Source organism: Daktulosphaira vitifoliae, unplaced genomic scaffold (genome assembly GCF_025091365.1).
Source record: "Daktulosphaira vitifoliae isolate Bord-2020 unplaced genomic scaffold, ASM2509136v1 Scaffold_1, whole genome shotgun sequence".
In the NCBI taxonomy this organism is placed as follows: Eukaryota; Metazoa; Arthropoda; class Insecta; order Hemiptera; family Phylloxeridae; genus Daktulosphaira; species Daktulosphaira vitifoliae.
Window position 1 is genome coordinate 79,136,336 of NW_026099572.1, and position 22,426 is coordinate 79,158,761.

A 22,426-nucleotide genomic window follows, 5' to 3' on the forward strand; every position below is an offset into this window, starting at 1 on the left:
CTTTAATTTGATATATGTTTAAAGGACGCAGTATTTCCGGAACATTTTCAAAAGTTCAGTTGAAAAAGTTCTATTTTTTATACAATGTTTCAAAGTTTGAACCCCCCCTATATAAGGGGAAATTGTCTAATTTTAATAAAAAGTATGTCAAATGGAAGATGTACTTATAATGTATTTAGAAAAAAAAAAAATTGTGCTGATACATGCATTTTTCGAAAAGTTATAGCATTTTAAGTTGAAAATTAAAAATCTAAAATCGAAAATTTTAACACAAAAATAGTGTTTTTTTTAACTACGGCAACCGTTTACATGCAGAAGATAAAGTGTCGGGACAAATTTTTTTTTTTCATTTTATAGTACATAAAATAAGCTTTAATTTGATATATGTTTAAAGGACGCAGTATTTCCGGAACATTTTCAAAAATTAAGTTGAAAAAGTTAGTTTTTGTAAAAAAGTTGCAATTTTAAATCCCCCCCCATGAGCAGGTTAAGTGTTAAATTTTCAAAAAAATTATATCAAATGAAAGGAAAATATCTAAGGTTTTAGTTTAAAAAAAAATTATGTTGATTTGTTGATTTTTGAAAAAGTTATGGAAGTTTTAAGAAAAAAAAGTGAAAAAAATGACAAAATTTGTCGATTTTTAAATTTGTAATTTTTTTGGATATTTCCCCCATTTGCGGGGAACGAGGGAAAATTTTTAAATTTTTAAGGGTAATGTCTTCAACTAGATACAATTTGTGATCTTTTGACGTATTGTTAAAAGAAATCGGTCCAGTGAGAGCTGAGAAAAAGTAGTGACAGACACAAAAAAAAAAAAAAATAAACACATCATGGTAAAATTAATACCTTCTCAGCTTCGCATCGAAGCTAAAATTAAGTGTAAAAAATATTTTTCTACCATGATCTTTATAATTAATGTAGCACGAGCTATTTTAAAAATACGTGGTTTATCAAATGAATAAAACGTAAAATTTTTTATCAAATAATTCATTGATTTTTTATTGGATTTCAGTAGTTTAAATAACATTTGCAGAATAGGAAAAAAAAATATTAATATTCAGTTATATTTTTATAATTTTTTATAAACTGACAACAACAACCAAAAAAATTTAGATATCAAGTAAAAATTCATCATTGATTTAGTTTTATAATACTGGTGACAGTACAACCGGTATTATAGCTGCCAATATGGCGGCAATAATCAGTTATGATAGCCCATTAATTATTTATTGTGATAGTTATCCTGAAAAGTTTCCCACGACGGCTATCTAAATAAAAGATAAAATACATCGTTTGTTATCGAAATAACCAGTATTATACAACCAAATCAATGATAAATTTTTGTTTGACATCCAAATTTTTAAAAATCTGTAAATGCAAACGGATGATCGCATAGAAAGAATTTTAAAAACAAAGTCGTTTGTATTTTATATTTCTATCGTAAATAAAGTTAAAAATAAAGATTCCCAATTAAAAAAACTATAATGATTTTTATCCCTGAAGAGATGAATACAAAAATGATTTTACTAAATATTATTGTAGAATTTTTTGAACCTGGTATTTTTTTCTCTTTACAATAATTTTAAATTCTCAATATAAAATGAGTGTCATACTAAATTTCGATTAAATTAGTAAATTTAAAAACTATGCAAATTTTTAAATAAAAAAATAATATTTTTAGTATCATTTTACTTATGTTGATTGTCATTTAAATAAATACTCAATAAATACATAGATGAATAGTATTCGTTAAAAAGAAGTTAAAATAACTTATTAATAAATCTAATTTTATTGTTATTAAAATACAATTTATCACCTGGATAAAACGTCTGATAAATAACTTAAAAAATACTAGTGTCTCTAGAATTTTATCTCTTGGTATTTTTCAATGAAAACAATTTATCTTTTAAGCTTTATTACCTCTGAGTAATTTAGTGTTATAATAAACTAATAGCTTAGATTTGTCATGCCAAGAGTGTGTTTCATAAGTGAGCTACGTTAAATCCTTAGAGAACAATTTTATATTTTCAGTACTTATGTATTAAAAGGTACTCATCAAAATTTCGTACAGCAATAAATAAAAACCATTTTTAAAATGTCAACTGTATTTTAGTTTGATAAAAACCTTCACAAAAAAACTTAATTAAGCCGTCAGAAATATACCTTTGTTTGAAATAATAATTTTTTATCATTCAATAAAATCTTTGTTATGAATTAAAATAGCTCAACCTCAAGTTTCTAGTCGAGCATTTTGTTGGTTTCTTTAAAATTTTAAAAGATTCTTTTATTATTTTAAATATATTTGAGCTTTAAATTTGGTTAATAAAAAAAGGCTTATTATTCATAGATTAAGCCTAGTCTATGAACTTTAATAGTTAAAATTGAATATAGAAATATAATAATATATTTATTTATTTACATCATGCTTAAGAGATAAAGTTAAGACAATTATTAAGCTGACTTAACATTAAAACAAAATGCAATTGATTACGTTAAAACGTTAATTACGTTCAATATCCTTTGAAATATAAGTATTATACGTCTATATTAAGAAACTTATTATACCTAAATATCCTTATTAGTAGATAATTTACAATATAACTTTGGGAATGGTGAATTATAAATCAACCACAGCGTCCATGTTTTGAACAAAAAAAAAACAGTTTAATAAAAAATATAAATATATATACTGAAATATGAATACCTGAAAGTTAATGTCATATAATTGAATAGTTGAAAATGTAATTTTTGAAATTTTCTATTAATTACATTGAATTTAAATAAAAATTTAGTAAAATATAATAAACTCATAGAAATTCGCTGTTTATCGTTAGTTTAAAGGCATACACCGAATGTCTCTAAGTGTAAAATATATTTTTTCATAGGCAATGCCATTTTTTTCAGTAAAAGGTATAATTGAATGGTTATTAAGTTTTTAATTTAAAATACTGAATGAATAATTTATGTCAATTAATTATCAGCAATAAATCTACATCTCTGTTGGTTTAATTGGAAATAATGAGACTTTAGACATAGACTACATGTGCAAGAGTAATTGGTAGCTATAAACATCAGTGACATAGTGATTATCGTTATTTGCAGACTTTAACATGTCTTTTGCTGACATCTCAAGATACTCTTAATCTTCAATTAAAAAAAAGTAAAAATAATGACATAATTAGAAAAAAAAATTGACTAAATATAACTCATAAAAAAAATTATGAGAGTTTATCATTATGATTGTTGTTACCTATAAAAACCTAATTTTTAATTATTAATATAAATTATTATCGAGAAATATCTTTTTAATTTTTCAAAATATTCAATATAGAACATCAAATTTATTTAGTATAAACTTAATAGTAATAATTATAATTATTATGTTAATATTTAATGTTGCAATATTATTGTAGTCGAATATTTGATAATAAATAGTATAGTTACAGATTAAATTAATGACAATTTATTGTTTATTTTTTGAATTAATATTTTATAAAAAATTAAAAAACAATTTTATTTATCCAATAACCTATTCGTCTATTTCAAGCATTAAATACATCGAGTGAGTATGAAATGCTGATGGGTACAACTCGTGTTGGTGAATGTGTACTTTATCTACGCTATATACCCACACGATGTATTAAAATGCTTGAAGTCGGATACATAAAATTGTAAGTTCAAAATAGTTGTCATTTTTTTTTCTATCCAAATATAAAGTTAAAATTAGAGATTCACATTTAAGAAAATTAAATTAAAATTATTTTACCCTAAAGAATTACACCATTAGGGATAAAAAAAATTTTAATTATAAATTATTATAGATTTTTTTGAACCTAATATTTTTCTCTTTACAAAAATTTAAAACTCTGAATAGCTTCTAAGAAAATGAATTTTCAGCAGACTTGTATTGTATGATCAAAGTTCTGTACTCGCAGTTAACTTATAACGCAAAAGTCCATCTTAATATTAGATTGGTAAAATGTTCTGTAATTTTCTTTATTGAGTTAAGTAGTCAACAGTTATTTCATTGCCAAGAACCTTTCAAAATCCTCAACCATTTGACACATAACTTCGAAATTATAAGTTTAGCTTCTTTAAAGATATAATAAAAAAATTTGTCGTAAGAACTTGGTGAAATAAATGTATTGGGCTATCTTCAGACAGTTCGGTATATATTTGAAACAAACTCTGCAATTATTTCAATTGAAAATCCTGAGTTTTTAAAACTGGTTAATATGTTATAGTCTTTCCAATAGACTTAAACGTGTTGTTAAACAAAGTACAATCAAATCTCTTTTGTCAATAAAATTTATTTCTTGGATAAAACAGTATGTATGACCCTTGATGGCTAGTCTAATAATCATAACGAATCACTTATTTGTGTTAGTGTAACTGACATGAAAGATGTATGTGTATACATTTGTTAGAGAGTATTGATACTCATGGAATCATAAATACTATAGATAACAGTCACACTTAGAACTATTTAGCCTCTATAACTGAAAAAGTTATCATTAGACATGAGAAGTTTGGTTGTAATACAGATAGTGTTGCGACTGACAATGCTTCAATTATGACCAAGATGGTTGAACTATGTCTGAGACAATAAAAAATAAACAAATAATTATCTATTAATATTCAGCCCATCTTCTTAATTTTCTGGAGCATGATATAAAAGTACCAAGTATAAAAATTCATTTTAATACTATAATCAAATATTTTTAAAACTCATATTTTTTGGGCTCTAAATATAAAATGTAAGTAGGTAAAACATTAATTAGGCCACACAATGTGAAGTGGAAAACCTTTGCAGATACTATATTCTTTTATTTAGACAATTTCTACTTATTATATAAGGTGTGTGATAAAAACCGCAATGTTATTGATTTTAAAGTTTTTTCTATGATTAAATATATGGAGACTAAAAATAATGCTTAATAATTTCTACGTAAACTTAAAAGATTTAAATTGCTTTAGATAGAGTAAAAGTTGATTTATGTACTATTAGAGAAGCTATCTTCATCTGGTTAGATTTAAAAATGATTTTTGAAGTTGAGAATTGCAATGGAAATTTGATAGAATTATTCATAAACCGTTTTGAAATGGCTTTGACTAACTATCACTTTTTAGCTCACTTACTTGATCCTAGATATTTGGGTAATGTTTTGAATAAAGATTAACTGGATACAACCTACAATTATATCAATATTTATACCGAAAAATTATGCCTGAAATAATCACCTTTTAAGCTCATGGATTTTCATTTAAATATTATCTTTTTAAAAAAATGTTGTTAGTACTGTCAAGTCTCTTACATGGTAGTTGGTTTTAGAAAATAAAATAAGCCATAAAATATTAGACATGGTATAACAGCTATTTAAGCCTGTTTTTTCAGCGGATATAGACAAGGTTTTTTTCAACATATGGTCTTATTCATACTTAACTAAGGAACAGATTAGGTGTTAATGAATCATCAAAATTCATATCATTATTTAAATTTTTAAATAAAGTTAATATAACTAAATAAAAGCATAATAATATGTATAATTTGTGTTTTTGTAAGTAATTTTGTTTAAATAATTTACCTATTAAATAATTTTAATTTTCCATTAATACAACTATTTATTGTAAATTTTTATATTATTATGAAGAAAAAAAAATGTGATAATTGTTAACTATTTTTATTTATTTAAGTTACCATATAATTTATTATTTATATTGTGTTTAACAAAATTTTATTAATTCAAATAAACAATGAACGAGTAGATACTAAACACATATAATTATTAACTTTGTGACAATTAAATTCAATTTAAATTAATAAATACAAAAGAATTGAATAAAAACATTTAAATTGTTTTAAATAATGTATTTTTACTAATTATAAATAAATTAAGTAATGTTCTTTATCTTTTACTTGTTTAAAAAATGAATTTTCAGTGTTTTAAACAAGACATTTTTTGTTTATTTGGAGTGTTTACAGCACGAGTTTAAAAACTTAAATCTTGCTTAAAATAATAATTATTTGTGATTTTTTTAAACTTTTTTAGCTACATATATTTCTTTCTATTATAAAATTTTTTTTATATTTCCGACAAAGTATAAACTTTGAAATATTGATCCAATAGTTTTTTATTATTTTTTTTTTTTAGATTTGTGTTTTATGTAGCAACATGTTACAAAAAATTTGGAATATTATAATTTGTTAGTAACACACACAAATAAAGTTAAAAAATTAATAAATTACAAAGTAAAATTATTTACTTTTGCAGTTGAATACTTTTATTACTTCAAATCTAATTCGACAATAAATACATTAAAAATATTAGAAATGAATCATTTTAATTGTTTGTATGAATGAAGCTGTTTAAGGTACTTGAAAAAAATAGGTTAGAAGGGTTGGAAAAATAAATCGCAGTCACAAAAAAAAACACATAGTAAAATAACATTAACATGAATAAGAAATTTCTTCTCATGAGAGGAGACTACAGTAATGGGATCCTTGATATTTATTGAAGTTAATAAATCTATATGAGATAAAAATTAAATGATTTAAAAATTTTTCTAACTTAAAAAAATGCAAAATATTAAATGCCACAGGTGGGTTCGAACCTGGTACCCTAACCATGGATGACACAAGTGTTACCGATTCGGCAACTGTTCATCGCTTTCGCGGTTATTAAAATTGGCAATTTAAGATAATTAAAATTTTAAAGTTACTTTTTTGACTTTAAAAAAGCAAAAAAATTTAAATATTTTTAACTTCTTATGTCTTATGAACTTTATTCTAAATAATAATATAAGGTTTAATGTAAGATTAAATAAAAATATCAATATTTCCAGAATATTTTCAAAATTGAAAAAGCTTAACTTGTGTGCAAAAATTATTTTTTTAAGTTAAGTTGAAAAAGTTCTACTTTTTATACGTATATTTTAAGTTTTGAAAACCCCCTCTATAAAGGAAAATTGTTCAACTTAAATGAATAGTATGTTAAATGAAAGAGTTATATAAAATGTATTTAGTAATTATGTTAATTTGTTTATTTTTGAAAAAATTATGTAAGTTTTAAGAAAAAAAAGTGAAAAAAAAGACGAAATTTATGGATTTGAAAAATTGTAATTGTTTTGGAGATTACCCCCATTTGCGGGAACGAGGAACATTTTTTCAATTTTTAAGGGTAATGTCTTCAACTAAATACAATTTGTGATCTTTTGACATATTGTTCATCAAAATAGGTTCAGTGAGAGCTGGGAAAAAGTAGCAACAGATACAAAAAAAAAACACATGGTAAAATTAATAACTTCTCAGCTTCGCATCGAAGCTAAAAAATTTATGTTAAATGAAAGGAAAATACTTAGTATTTGAATATAAAAAAAATTATAACTATTTGTTAATATTTCAATAAGTTATGATAGTTTTAAGTACAAAAAACATCCCGATAAGAGCAATTTTTTTTGCAATTATTACATTTTTTGTTTAATTTCGGTGGCAATATACTCATAGAAGATAAGGTGTCAGGACAAATTTTTTTTTTCATTTTATAGTATATGGCATAAGTTTTAATTTAATATATGTTTAAAGGACGCAGTATTTCCGGAACATTTTCAAAAATTAAGTTGAAAAAGTTAGTTTTTGTAAAAAAGTTGCAATTTTAAATCCCCCCCCCAATGAGCAAGTTAAGTGTTAAATTTTCAAAAAAATTATATCAAATGAAAGGAAAATGTCTAAGGATTTAGTATAAAAAAAAATTATGTTGATTTGTTTATTTTTAAAAAAGTTTTAAGAAAAAAAAGTGAAAAAAATGACAAAATTTATGGATTTTTAAATTTGTAATTTTTTTGGAGATTTCCCCCATTTGCGGGAAACGAGGAACATTTTTTCAATTTTTAAGGATAATTTCTTCAACTAGATAAAATTTGTGATCTTTTGACGTATTTTTGAAAGAAATCGGTCCAGTGAGAGCTGAGAAAAAGTGGCAATAGACATAAAAAAAAAAACACATCATGATAAAATTAATACCTTCTCAGCTTCTCATCGAAACTAAAATAAAGCTAACATCTTTATTACACAAAAGTGAAGATTAAAAAAATATTTTATAACAGATAAATTGAAAAATATATAACTAAATGAGGAAAATAAAAAAATTATTATTTCAAAAGTGGTTAGATTTAAAAGAATCCTTTTTTTGTATTTTAATAAAAGTTAAATGACGTAGCCTGAAAATGAAAAAAAAAATTTTTAAAAGAGTTATGCGATTTCAAACATTAATGTTTCCGTCGTTTTCCATCACCCTACTTAATATTTATTAGCCATCATTATTTGTTATTAATTGAATAAATATTGTTTATTAATTATATGAATATAATTTTTTTAATTTAACGTTAGTTTTAAAAAATAACTACATTATCACTATTGACCAATTTCAATAAACTCTGAAGGATCACAAAACTAGGGTAAGACAGTGCAAGAAGACGAATTCAGTATTTCTTAAAATCAATTACATACAGAACCACATACTAACTATTCACATATAGCATTGCTATATACTTTGACAATTAGTAGTACTAACACAAATGCGTGCAGAGACAAGAAAATATCTCAAAAATGAAAAATTTTCTGGAAAATATTTATTTCTCCCTTTAAAAGATGAGCGTAGATGATATGGGTGATCGTGTCAAATGGAAACTTAGGATAAGGGTGACCAACCCCAAATAGTTAGGAGTAAGGCGAGGAAAAAAGATGAAAGAGACGATTAAAAAAATTAATAATAATTGGCTGAGTATTAAAGTAGTTCTCATGCAAATTTTAAATTTTAAATCTATTAACAGAATTTAGGAAAAATCGTGGAAGTTAAATCTCACCATTTACCACATCCTAACTTTTTTGTAAATTTTGGTGGGAGAATTAAATATATTTTTCTCCACATTAAAAAAAAATTTTTTGTAACTTTACAAATTTACTTTTATTTTTAAATTGAAGGATTACAGAAATTTTTAGAGCAGCTAACGTTTCTCTTAACTTACATCTTGGTCAATGTTATAGTATTAAATAATAAGGTATATGCTTTATTCATTAAAGAACTACCCAAAAAACCAAATTTTTTGATTAGCTTTATAAATAGTATAAAAAGAGATTTAATATAAGATCTTAAAGTCACTTAAATATTAAGTCACTACAATAATAATGGGAAATTAAAAAAAGATAAATAATTTCAAGGCTAAAATTTTACCTTAAATGCGTAATGTTTCAACACTTCTTTGTATTATCCAGCATTTTCCATGTAATTTATTGTATCACTACCTATAAATAATTGACTATAATAAATATTTATATATATATGTAATGCTAGGTATGGAAATTATTCGTAAAAAACTGATCATTATTTTTTGACATCGTGTTAAACCTTAGTTCGCATTTTATAACACCTACGCGTATGTGGTCTTTCAAATTGACATTAATTCATTCGAAAACTTCAACTATACACGATATACATTTTTTTTTCTTTAATCATAAAACATTCTAACAATAATTTCAATAAAGAAACTCAACAAAAATCGATTGACTCGACTAATTTAAAAAAAAATTTCAAACAATTTTTAATGAATATTAGATAAAGTCAAATAATATTTAAATGTATAAAAACAATATAAAAATAATCATAGAAATAAAAATAAAGAGGTATTTACTAGAAAAATAAGCTTTGAGTTCTGTTAGTCTTGTAATTGACTCTCTATATTAGATGTGGCTATTAAATGGTCAATAGCTCTTAAAACTGGCCAACTGAAATAATTCCAAGGTCAATGTTTTTTTCAACTTCAATAAAATTTATTATTTACAGTTTTTTTTGTAACGCATCAATAACACAGACACACTCGCAATAATAGTTATTTGAACATTTATCCAGATCTACAAATCATAATTCAATTTAACACTCTGAATTAATATGTAGTTATTTAAAAAATTAAAATACTTTGTTAAATTTATAAAAGAGTAGAAAAAATATCGAAATGGAATAAATATGTTTTCTGTATTATAATTAATTCGATAAAAAATTCAAATCAATCAAATTTCACCACCGATAGGTATTACTACATTTCATAAACATAAAATATTTAGAATTTTACTATTATATATTCTATATAATCTACTATATATTTTCGCATTTATATTTAAATGTTTTTTAGCATATTTAATGGTGGTATATAAAAAAAAAAATAACATAAAATATTTAAAATCGACCTTGTATAGATCATGTACCCCTCAGAATAAATCATGTCTGACTACGCCTCGAAACAAAAGACTGTTTTTATAATAAGTATTTTATTGTATTAAATATCAATGTCATGATCTGATGAAAAGCATTAGTATAGTTGAATACTGTTACTATTATTGTCAAATTATTCAATTGTTTTTTTTTTCAAGTATATTAAAAAATATTTTCTTAACATAATAAATTTCGTGTTAAATAAAAAAATTATTTGTTGTACTTCTGGGTATTTAAAACTGATAATTTATGAAAATTATAATGAATTTAACACTTAATATACTTATTTCTTGAATAGCATCTAAATGTTAACATTACATGATCTTAACAGTACATAACATTTGATATATGTATATTATTTATTATAATATTTTTAACTTCGTTTAGTGTCTAATAAGATCTCTGGTTAACAAAAAATAACTTTTAAAAACTTTCTTATACAACTTCTAACCCATCGATCCTGAATACTAAATGAAAGCTGAATAAAAACTGACATGATATAGTTTTAATACTTAATTAATTAAATTTATTTTAAAATGAATCATAAAAACAAGGTAAGAAATTTACTTTTTTAATGTGATGGAATATAAGTTAATTTAAAATCTCTACAAGTAAAATTCAATACATGTAATTATTGATATTTTTTTGTTAGTACAAAGTATAATTGTTAGCTACAAATATTAATAATAAAACCTGTATGTTTCTAAACTTTATGTATAGATAAAATTGTATGTATTTATATATTGATACAGAAAAAAATATTTTTTAATTTTGGTTAACCATTAGTATTTAACTATTAAATAATAGACATAGATGCAATATTAACAAAATTTTTGGAGGATCTTATTACTACAAATTCTTTTTAAAATTTTAATTTATATAATTATTAATATATAAACTTTTTTTTCCAATATTTACTGCTGATATTAAACCGATAACCCATAATAAAATACTTTAATTAATCATTTTTTTTTATACTCCACTTATCGATACAATAATCAAACAGAGCATTATACATCATTAGATATATTTTGAAGATGCCTAACTACGTCAATGTTTCCAAACAATTTAGAACATCTTAATAGGTAATACTTCAAATTAAAGAAACTCTTAATAATGTATCACAAAATCTTAACATAAAAACACGAACAAAAAGTTTATTTTTACATTTACTAAAATTCAAAGATGAAAAAATGAATCAAAAAGGTTCATTGAAAATAAAAATGAATGAAAATTACATCATAACATAATACAATAGTATAAAAGTTTTAAAAATTAAAAAAACTAATAGAATATTTACAGATATACTTCATGTAGACATATATCTGTAAACATTCTAAATAATACAACAATCCATAAAATTTTGAACACATACATATGTATTAGAAAATATTTAAATTAATAGAAAATTCGTAAACATATAAATAATTGAAGTCGGCTTATGATAATAAAGTATTACATACATATTTTTATAATGTTGGATAAAAAAAAATGCCGGTGTCGATAAATCTGATATCTCATAAATCGGCCGTTATTTAATGATAGATTGCATATTGATATAATAATTAATTGTATATAATACAATTAATATCAAATTAATCATAATTAATTGTATATAGAGTGCTCAGTAAGTAAGGAAACGGGTATCTATTGTAATCATTATTTTAAAAAATTGATCTGTTACCTTATTACTGAACCTCTGTATAAACATTTTATCTAAAATTTTGAAGGGATTAATTTTAAAATTGCAGAGGCTATTCTCTCCAAGCCTTTCATAATTCGCGTCTTGTTAATGTAGCAACAAAATAATTATGCAATTAGTAGAACTAACTAATAATAGAAATTAATTTTTTTGACATATTACATTATATAACATTAATACCTAACGTTAATGGATTCCATCCATCGGTAACACCTCTATTAGTCTTAAAGTTATATTTTAATTATAATTTTGTTGCTGTCGTTGTTTTTTTTGTGTCAAAAGGTCTCGGTTTCAGTTGCGTTTGAGTCTACGTGATGGGTTGTCAAGTATTGAAGTTGTGCGCATTCTTTTAATTAAACCGTTTGTGTTTATGGTGAGTTCTAAGTGAAACCTAACATAGTGTAAAATAGCAAATTCTTTGACAGCTTCGATGGATAAATCTTTTTGTAATTTATTACATTCGTATATAACATTCGTAATATTTTCTTAGAATTACCAAATAAATGCAGATAACTATTTTTATAGTTTATACATAGTTTTTAATATATTCAAATATCGTCCATTTAGGCCAACTAAATCATTTTTCCATGTGTTTTATAAAGAATGCTATTAAATTTGTCATTAAACTCTGTAAAATAACAATAAAAAATCGGTTAATTAATTTATTTTATAAAGATTTGGTGAAATTTAATAGTTAAGCGTTTTATTTTGTTACAAAAATATATTTTTGACAGGAAATTACATGTATGTATTAAAAACAATTATTTTTAAAAATGTTCGATTAATTTTAAATTTAAAGTAATTTTTATGTGATTATATCGTCATAGCTTTAATCAGTAAATTTATAAAAAAAATTAATAGACACATCCAGCCTGTAAAGTATTTAAGTAGAAGTATTCAAATATTATTAAGTATTAAAATACTGTGTTGGGCCTGTACATATCATTGTGTGCTTTACCTCTACATTGTAATACTTTTTTCAGTGGAAGGGTATAATGTAACAAATAGATACTACTTATTTGTGTATATTTTTTAAATATTTTACATATTGCGTATTTCGTATTTCATATTATATTTGTCATCTACAGGAATTATGATAAGTAGTTGTGATCTGTTTGTGCGCGTGCGAGATAAACAGTTGCATACTACTTCAGACCGATTCATGAACGCCATTTATGAGTACACTTCGCTTTTTTTCTATCTTGAACATCATTTGCACTACTCGCCACCTGCATTGCCACATTGTAGTAAATATGAATTAAAAATGTTTTTTTATAACTTCCGACAATGTTTTTTATAATCTTATCAATCCTTACTTTTAAAGTCTAGCTAGAGCGTCGCCACCTAACCACCGGGTCTAGCGCAGTGGTTATGTCATAAATTAACCAATGTCGGAGTTGGTAAGCAAATTATCGTCTGTAGCAATGTTATTTTGTTGTGTGTTCTATGACATTTATATTATTATTCTTATAATACTTTTTCGCGTTTGACCGCTAACTAAACTTGAAGATATTACCCTCAAAAATTGAAAAAAATTCCCTCGTTCCCCTTAAACAGGAGAAATCCCCCCAAAAAATTACAAATATAAAAATCGCTAATTTTCGACACTTTTTTCAATTTTATTACTTAAAACTTTTTTAAAAATGACTGAGTCAATCAAATTTTTTTTTTAATAATACCTTAGGTATATACCTATCATATAATATATTTTTGTGAACATTTGACCCTTTACTAGCCCACAGGAAGGGATTCAAAATGACAACTTTTTCAACTTAACTTTTGAAAATGTTCCGGAAAGACTGATACTTTTATGTATACATAAAATTAAAACTTATATAATATGCTTTAATTTAAAAAAAAAATTTGACGTCGAGTCTTCTCTTCATGGTAAAAAGACTACCGTATGCAAAAATATGCTATTTTTATGAAAAAATTCTTGATATTATATTTTATATTTTTTATCATTATGTTGCTATAACTTTTTAAAAAATGCATGAATTAATTCTATTCTTTAATGACAAATACTTTATATATACCTCTTTCATTTGAACATTTTTTTTTAAATCGGATCATTTCCCTTTATACAAGGGACTTTCAAACCTTTAAAATTGCATATAGAAAGTAGAACTTTTTCATCTTAACTTATGTAAATGTTCCGGAAAAACTTACACTTTTATATATACCTTAAATTACAGCTTATGTAATATACTTTATTTTGAAAAAAAAATTTTACCTCTAGACTAGTATTCATGATGAAAACGGATATCAAAGTTAAAGAAAAACGTATAATTTCCGTGAAAAAATTCTAGATTTTATATTTTATATTTTTAAATTAATATTGCTATAACTTTTGGAAAAATGTATGAATCAATATTATTATTTTTTTATAAATAATTTTTATATACCCTTTTCATCTGAAATACTTATTTTTTAAATCGTATCATATCCCTTTATACATGGGGATCAAAACTTTAAACATGCGTGTTGAAACTAAGACATTTTAAATTTATTTTTGAAAGTGTTCCGGAAATACTTATACTTATATATATATATATTAAATTAAAGCTTATTTAATATACTTAAATTTGAAAAAAAAAAACTTGACCTCTGGATTTGTCATCATTGTGAAAATGACTACCGTCATTCAAAAATATGCTATTATTTGTGTTAAAATTCTGAGATTTGAATATTATTTTATTTTAAAATAACTGACAAGGGGAGTACACTGATTTTCATAAATATTATATAAATAAAATTAATATAGCATAGAAAATTAAATTGATTTAAATTTTTTTGCTCTTTTTAAGTCGAGAAAAATAACTTTGAAATTTTAATTAGCTTAAATTGTCATTTTTTTCAATTTACGGAAGCGACTTACGGTTGCCGAGTCGGTAACATTTGTGTTTTACGCGCTTAGGGTACAAGGTTCCAAACCGCGTATGGCAAAGCATTTTTTTCTTAATTCTTTTTGAATTAGAATAAATTTTTAACTCATTTGAGTTTTATCTCATTGAGATTCAATAACTTCAATAAAGATCAAGGATCCCATCACTGTAGTCGCCCCTTGAAAGAAGAAATTTCTTATTCATATTAAAATTTTTTTCCTATATTTTAGGTTTTAGATTCGATGCAAAGCTGACTTACTTTTTTCAACGATAAGTCAAATAATTAAAATTAGTATCTAGTTCTATTATATAGAAAATTAAATCATTTTACTTTGTCATTTAATAATTTTTTTACTCTATTTATATGTGCTACTACTAGACTATAATATTCCAAATTTTTGGTAACATATTGCTATATAAATTATTTCTAAAAAAAATGATTGTCAGTTTCTCCTGAATTAACAATGCATTTTTACAATTATAATGAAATTTTATAATACGCTCAATTGAGTAAATCTTTTTACAACTTTTTTTTTTATAGGTTTATTTAGTTAAAGTAAATCTTTAAAATTAATTTGGTTCATATTTCAATTGTAGAATCTTTTTAAACACCAAAAGTTACTAGGAAATGATTACTATTATTTCTATTTAAGTTTTCTATTACTATAAAAAAACAAAAAAATATTGAGCATTTTTGATAAATTTACTATACATAATTATAAGTTATTATAAAATTTCCTGACTTCATATTAATCTTAACGATACAATTTTTTTAATTCTCATAAAATTTCCTATTTAATGATGTCAATTTCAAACTAGCAAATTGACATCACCATAAGTTATTGTATTAAATAATTTTTTTTTTACTATAAATTTTCATAAAAATAAACTTTAATGGATTAAAAAAATAGGTTAAATATGTCATTTTCCTTATTTTTAACATATTAAAAATCAAAATAAGTATTAATTTAAAACAATTTTTTTTTTGATCTTAATTATTAATTTATTTGTAATTACTTATTTTTTAATAATATTAAAACTTAGAAGTGATAGAAAAAGTCTAATTACTCATTTGAAAGCAATGCAAAAAGTATATTTTTGTTTCTGATGAATGGTCCTTGTAGCCCAATGTATAAAACTTATAACTTTGTTATAAGTAACAAAAATATTACATCAAGCCTTTTTAAATTTTTATACGCGTTAAAAGTAAAGAAATATACATTTACTTTATTATTTTAATAATATTTCCGTAAAAATTACAATATTAAATTATTGAATATCAATATCATACTAAATTTAATTACTATAATTATTATTTATTCATATATTATAATTATAAATCAAATAATTATTCGGGATAAAATCATGGGAATAAAAGTTATTGTTGCTTTTGAAAAAATTTACTAATTTCTTACAGTTAAACACTATCTACAGATTTGCATCGAAGCATTTCTTATGATAGTGATTTTAATCACTGTCAGATATCATCTATACTTGTCCCAACTATATTACGTCCATACTGTGCTGCGACCCCACGTGCTACCTTTTTTTTATATAATGCTCCGAGTCATATTACTTTTGATTGCGCCATACCTTAAGCGTATGTTGCAGAATTTTTTTAATGTTTTGTTGGTGCCCTTATTATTGTTTTTAGATATCCCATTGTGTGGTGAAAGAGGTCTCAGAACCTCTCGTCATATTTATATGTTTTGTACTTTTAGTATTCATTTATTTTTGGTAACTATGCTACGAATATTATTTATTATAGTGTACTGGGTAGTGTACTCATTACAATGAAGTGACGTATTTCATATTATTCCGGGGTGTATACCCGCCGTGATTTTGCGGTAAGAGGTGCTTGACGACATGCAGGTACCCGAAAAAGTTCTTCGTATTCTCTAAATATAGAAGTGTAGGTGTAATAATTTTTAGTAATGTCTTATTTTTTTCCTTTTGCCTCTCTATCACCTTTTATTACAGACGAGGTATTTTGACCGTTCGATTATTCGCCTAATATTTACTTATATAATACTTAATGTTCATTTTTAGTTAATAAAGTCCCTTTAATTTAACCTAACCATAAATTCTTTTTTTTTGCTTGTTCTATCTTAAATGGACTTGTGAATTTTGTATTTTATACCCTTTAAAAATGATATTCTCCTAGTTTATAAAATATGGGCAACGTTCTTGTATAAAGTCACCCATCGTGATTATATGACAACTTGTCACTATGTTTTGGTGTACTTCAACTATTAACGATATTTATCAACTATCAACTATAATCTTATTCCATAGTGCCATGAAAGTTTTAAAATTCTATCCTTGTGTTCAAAATTTAACGATATCATTTTTCGTAACCTTTTAAGGTATAAAAAATCTTTATGATAAAAAACTTCCCGGGAGCACTATCTGAACTATTTTTATTTATACTGATATAAATATATGATACTAAAGAGCTTAAAAAGGCTTATAAATGAATTTTTTCTAATTAAAAATATTTAAAACCTTTAATACATTTTAATAAATTAAAGTATATAGTACCACATTAAATTAACCTACAAATAGATGCCTGTTATGACTAATTTAATATTCAAAATTAGTGTGATTAATTTTTTCATGTTAGTTAGTTCCAAAAGTTTTTAATTTAACTGTTATATATATCGTGTCTAAAATATTGTCATTTTTATGAAAATTTTGCAAAAATATCAATAAAGGTATTGGAAGGGAACCTATTCCCGTCTTTCACTACATTGTCTTAACTTCTATTTTAAGTGTACGACTGAAAGAGAGGTCTAAGTATTATTTATTATTAATATTATTTATTTTATAGTTATTTTTAAATAATAAGTGATATCTAACAGTGTAAAAAAAAAACTATTATAAAAAAGCTTGATGAAAATCTGTAGATAGAATAATAAGCTATTATAACACTATCTGTTGATAGTGTTTAATTTTTAGAAGGAAATGTTGGATTATTCAATAATCAACATCAATTTCTATTTTCTTAATTATATTCTGATAACTAGTTTTATGATTTATAAGTATAATATAAATATAAATACATATTATAGAAACTTAATTTAGTATAAAATTCATAATCAATATTTTGTATTGTAATTTTTACAGAGAAATAATAAAAAATTATAAAATAGTTGTGTACTTTTTTATGCTTAGAGAAATTTGTATCAAAATTGTAAAAATGGATTATTCTGACCTTCGTTAGTTGATTATTATTTCAATCATAAAATAAAAATTTTAATTTATCATGTTATTGGCTTTAGAACAAATTTTTTAGTAAGGACAACCCCCTTCTTTTTCATATACTTAAAATTATATTTGTCGTTAATAGATACAAAAATTTTAATTAAATATTTATAACTAACACTTAAATCATTATTATTATTATTATTTATTATTTTTTTTTTTTAAGAGGATTTTGCAAAAATAATACAACAAGTTTTGAGGGTATGTGAGAATTGATTCCGAGATGGTGAGCTATTAGGATAAATTATAAGTTACTTAGTTTTAAGAGTTAACTCAGTCAAGATACTAGTTATTTAAAAAAACAATAGTAACTTTTTAACTTAAATTAAGTAAGCAAGTACAAATTTTTACTGTTCATAAAAAAGTTATTTTTATTTTAAGAAAATATAAATTTCAACTATCTATCATAAAAAATATAAAGAATTTTTTTTCGAATTTCATAGTATAACCTCAAAATAATAAATAGATAATTTAATATATATATTGTTATATTATTAAATATAGATATAAATTTTATTAAAAATCCATAATTAGATCTGAAAGTAAACATTTGAATTAGTAGATTGATTTTATTGTTAAACATCAATTAAATAATTATTAAATTTTTATACTAAATGACGCGGTGGACACACTAGATGTTAACAAAACCCTAGTGTTTAGCCACACCTGCTGCCGTAGTGTACGGATGGATGACTATACGTGCGTTTTATAATGGCAAAAGCTCCAGGTTCCAAGTGAAGAAGGCATCGGGAAACCACTGCACTTATCCCTTCCCTAGTAATATTAGGTGACCTTTGGGTATCTGGTATCCATCACCCGAAAACGGGTAGACATAAAAAGAAGAAGTTTAAAGTCCTCTCAAAATTTAGATATAGAGCTCCTTTTTTTTATCAAATACATGGCTTTCAGTACTAAAAAGACGTTCTACGAGGACAGCAGTGTTACATTGCAAAAATGCTCGTTTAAATTCCCAAGTAAATTTAATGAGATCTTAATATTTGAATTTGATATTTAATTGTGCACTCATTATTCAATATTGTTCAATATTATTTTAATACTTAATCCAAAGAACATGATTCTGTTATTTTTGTGCAAGACATAGACAATATATTCATAGGGCATAATTTATACATTTTTTTTTCATTAATATACATTTCATGTAACACAAAATTTCATTTCAGTATAACACTAAATAGTCTATACACCACAATTACTGAAAACTAACTTAACTTATAATCCTAACTTGTAACTTTTTAACGGGTTAGTGTCCAACCTTGTGGAACACATATTTTTTTTCTATATTTTTGGAGAATTTTATTTTTGCATTTTTTAAAGATGTGCTCTGAACTAACATTTTTACAACATTTCCGGTTCAAGCTTATTTTGTGAAGTTTTTTTTGTTTATTAGCATATAATTTTTTTTAATTACTTAAATTTTTAAATACTACTGTTAAAAGTGATAAAGCAAAATTAATTATCATTGTAATATTTTGCTAAAATGTGTTAAATATACAAATAAGTTTTGTGTAAGAAATATATATTTTGAACATGACAGTTTATCTCTATTGACCCTTTCATTTACAAGTTGATTTCATGTCTCCAGTTTTAAAAGCGTCATGTTAATATTTCTATATAAATAGCAGTTTTTAATTTTTATTATAATTTAATTTTTATTTTTACAATACAGAATTTTTAGTGGTATCGCTTTTTTGTTGATTAAGAAAAAGTTGACTCAGTTTTCATTGAGTAAATTCAAATTATAAACGATAAAAAGAAAAGACTTGAAAAAATGAAGATAAATAAGCAACGAAAAGAATTTATTTTTGTACATAAATTATATGTATTAGACGTATAATTTCGTGACCTTTGAGTTATTACGGTTAAACTTTGAAAATAATGATCAGTGATCATGACATTGATACTAATGATAATTCGTTCCCTTAAGGTGCTAGACAAAGGACATCGTTGTTTCTTATAAAAATCAAGGATCTTGATGTCTTAAGTTGAAAAATTTTACTGATATTAATAATTAATATAGTTATATATAATAATTATTAACATAATTGACTTTTTTTCTCAATAAATGAAATTTTAACTTATTAATATTTTATAAGTTGATACTTACATTGTTCACAATGTATTTTTTCAATAAAATGTTGTGTGTTACAATCACTGTTAATATACTGAACTATCAAAAGAACATAAAAATGAATATCCTGTACATTTTAGCCGGAAAATCAACTAGGTATCATTTACATATTTAACACTACTTGTCATCACTACGCTGTATTACTGAACTCGGTACCGCGGGTAACTGAATGTAACCACCAAGGTTAGTAACTACCGCGTGTACACTTGTAACAGACAACTGACCAGAACGCTCCAAACGTTTTAGGCGAGAAACTTGAACCCTGCAATTTAAAACTTCCTCCTCTGGTGTGCTCAATTACTCTAAAAAATATTATTGCGGTCTGTCGAATTAAAATTTAGACTCAATGACCATGATAAGTACCAATGTATAAATAAACAGATAAATTATTAATAACAAATTACAATCTCAAACATTTAATCACACTTTGAAAGTTTTATTTTGACAAAAAAACATACATACATATATAGTGTGATATATTAAGTATAGTACCCCCAATTTTTTCGTTATATAATGATTTTTTCAAAAGATTTTTAGGTCAAAATTTAATTTTTTTTAACCGTTGTAAATATAAAGTTCATTGCAAGAAAAAAATATTTCTAAGGGTAGATTTGGGGGGGGGGTTACTTTCGAAAATTAAATAGGAACCTATTATTATAATTTTACTATTAAACGGAGAATGATCTAAATAAAATGTCGATCAATTTTATATTATTTTATTTTAAAGTATTAAAATTTATATATTCATAAAATTATCAAAAGTACATCTCAATTTGGTTTATAACACTAAGCAAGTAAACTTCTTTGTAATAATTTCATTTTTATAATACGATGTTTGATCATAATATGAGGTAGGAGATATCGGAAGCTGAAAGAACAGTTACAGAAATGTACGACGAAGAAAAAAGAGGAAGGGGAACACGGAAAATGCGATTGGGTGGGTGTGATAAGAGGACTACTGTTGTGTATCGTATCAAGTAGGAGTTTAATTACAGATGGCCAACCCCAAGTAGTTAAAATTAAGGAGAGGGAAAAGAAGAAGAAGATCTGACATAGTACAAAAGTAATAGTTAAATTTAAATACCCAATTTACAATTGGCTCCAAAATTATTAAATGGCTGAGTGCCATATACTTTAATAAAGCCTAAAACATAATCTTATTAAGTTGTAATCATGTAAATCATGTAATATTTCAACAAGAATTATTTAGTTTATTTAAATTTAATTGACAAAATAACTTAATAAAGATGAAATCATTTTAATTTTATTGAGTATCTAAAGTTATATACATTTTTTCCATTACTCGTAACTAATTATAAATTTAATATACATAACGAAGTTTAATTGAAATGAATAATGTTTCTTTAATCGTTTTAAGATTGTAACAAAAACGGAGTTTAATTTTGTATCACTCACTATAACAACGTAATAAGTATCTATTTTATAAAACGCATTTAATAATTTATTATTAAATAAATTAATCGTACATACCATTTTAATTTACGCTGCAGGCTACTTAATATTTCTTTGAATAATAATCGTAAATAACGTTCTTTATAGACCTAAATCAATTAACTAAAAATTAAATTAAAATTTATGTAGGATGTGATAAAACAAGTATATCAAAACCCGTTTTTGGGTTTTATTTATAATTTTATAAATGATCAAAATTTTGTTTCTTATACTACGTTAAAGTTTAAAGACTTATAATAAATTGTTATTATTAAAATTCTACTGTACTTAAGTGGTCAGACAAAGCCTACGCATTGTTTCTGTAGATATAATTGTTTTGTAACTAAATCTTGTCTAAAATATTTTTAATTCACTTTTTGTGCGATCGTGTCAAACAAAATAAAAGGTCAGCTTTGTATAAATTGTAATATTTTAACTTTTTAGTGTCAGCATTATAATATTTTTATCATTTATACGTGTGAATAACAATGTCAAGTAATCATTACTCTGTTCCAACATATGTAAAAAATACGTTTGAAATTTTATAGTGAAAATAAAATATGTGAAACAGAAACCTTTAATTTATATTAGGTAACTTAATATAATGTTGATCTATTAATTTAATTTAATATTAAGCCATTAATTAGAATTAATATTTTTACAGAAATTTATACTTTTTTATTCGTCAGACAACAAGATTAGTAATTG

At 23.8% G+C, this 22,426-nt stretch overlaps 1 protein-coding gene across 4 annotated transcripts in view; it reads right to left on the bottom strand.

The window, feature by feature from the left end:
- Positions 1-20,483, bottom strand: part of LOC126895371 (neuropeptide CCHamide-1 receptor-like) — a 39,900-nt gene extending 19,417 nt beyond the window's left edge. The window contains exons 1-4 of one of the 4 annotated variants that reach the window (XM_050667175.1): positions 20,243-20,480; positions 9,839-9,908; positions 9,689-9,782; positions 9,232-9,302 (exon numbers count right to left, since the gene is read on the bottom strand). The gene's annotated coding sequence lies outside the window, so the exon portion shown is untranslated. Of the gene's footprint in view, positions 1-9,231; positions 9,303-9,688; positions 9,783-9,838; positions 9,909-20,242 lie in introns of all 4 variants that reach the window. The other 3 variants (XM_050667173.1, XM_050667174.1, XM_050667176.1) reach the window with 3 other exon arrangements.
- Between the last annotated feature and the right edge of the window lie 1,943 nt (positions 20,484-22,426).